The sequence below is a fragment of the Lactuca serriola genome, chromosome 5 (genome assembly GCF_051521515.1).
Source record: "Lactuca serriola cultivar US96UC23 chromosome 5, Lser_US96UC23_V15, whole genome shotgun sequence".
Classification (NCBI taxonomy): Eukaryota; Viridiplantae; Streptophyta; class Magnoliopsida; order Asterales; family Asteraceae; genus Lactuca; species Lactuca serriola.
This window is the reverse complement of record NC_136412.1, coordinates 350,809,075-350,810,296: the sequence shown is the minus strand read 5'-3', so window position 1 is coordinate 350,810,296 and position 1,222 is coordinate 350,809,075. Positions and strand designations below refer to the sequence as shown.

The following is a 1,222-nucleotide window of genomic DNA, read 5'->3' as shown; positions in this document are numbered from 1 at the left end:
ATGGGCCGGTTTTCTAGTAGTGTAACATAAATAATAAACCCCAATTTCTTGTTAATTTAACCGTTACCGATACCAACCACATACATATTATATTATAGTCATCTTACATGTAACGACAAAATATCAAAATCAAAATTTAACATATATTCATGTATATCCATCTCAGTCTCCATACATACTTAAAGCAAACCACGTGTATTTATACTAAATCCAACATAATTCAATAAGCAATCGTTCAGATAGCACAGGAAACACGTACTTCAATATATACGTCAATAAAATACATTTTTTAAATAAATTTTTTGAATGTTTGTTACATAAAATTCCATGTATCCGCAATCCCGTAATGAAATCTCTCGTTTTTCAACATTAACCTAGTTTATTAATTATGTCTAAATACGAGATTCGAACTTAAGTATCTTTCAGTTTTCGTGTTAAATCCTTGTGTTTGGTGAATGTTTGCCAAGGAGGTCCTCCAAAAGCTTATCATCCAAATACTCCAATTCTATAACCGGCTCTCTTTCCGATCTGCCATTGTTATCCCTCGAAGATATATTTGAAGAAGGCGATGACGAAGAGGACATTGATAATAACGTCGAGTTTGCTGGCAATGCCGCCATAGAAGCAAACCCGGAGCTCGACGGCAGCCCCGCCGTGGAAGATTCAACATTCCGGTAATGGCCGTCATTAGGAAAGTTAAGAATAGCTTGATGACCCCTCAAAGCATAAGCAGCTCTGTCATAAGCCCTAGCAGCTTCCTCCGCCGTATCAAAAGTTCCTAGCCATGAACGCGCTCCGTTTCTCGTCGGATCACGTATCTCTGCTGCGTACCTCCCCCATGGCCTCCGTCGTATCCCTCTGTACTTATTTTCTCTTCTTCCTCGTTCTCCACTTCCGGTGGGTTCTTGATTTGATTCCATCGCTTCAAGCCTCGATTTTTCTTTTAAATCCGTGAGTTTGATCGTATAAATATCAATAGGATTATTCGGAAAGAATTCATTGATTATAAAGAAGGGTCGTATGTGGTGGGTTGAATCGAATTCAACTTTGACAACAATCGCCGGCGGCCATTTCTTTGAAGCTTCGTGATAACATGACACAGTGGAGCGTATTCAAGTTGCTGGTGCACGTGGGGATACCTTAGAATAATCTAACAAACATTCTAGTCAAATCTTAGTCATAGTTCAATAAAAACATTTTGTCGTGAAGCCTTAAAATTATA

General features: G+C 38.5%; 1 pseudogene; it reads right to left on the bottom strand.

The window, feature by feature from the left end:
• Positions 1-240: 240 nt before the first annotated feature.
• Positions 241-993, bottom strand: LOC145052128 (ethylene-responsive transcription factor ERF098 pseudogene; annotated as a pseudogene).
• Positions 994-1,222: the final 229 nt, after the last annotated feature.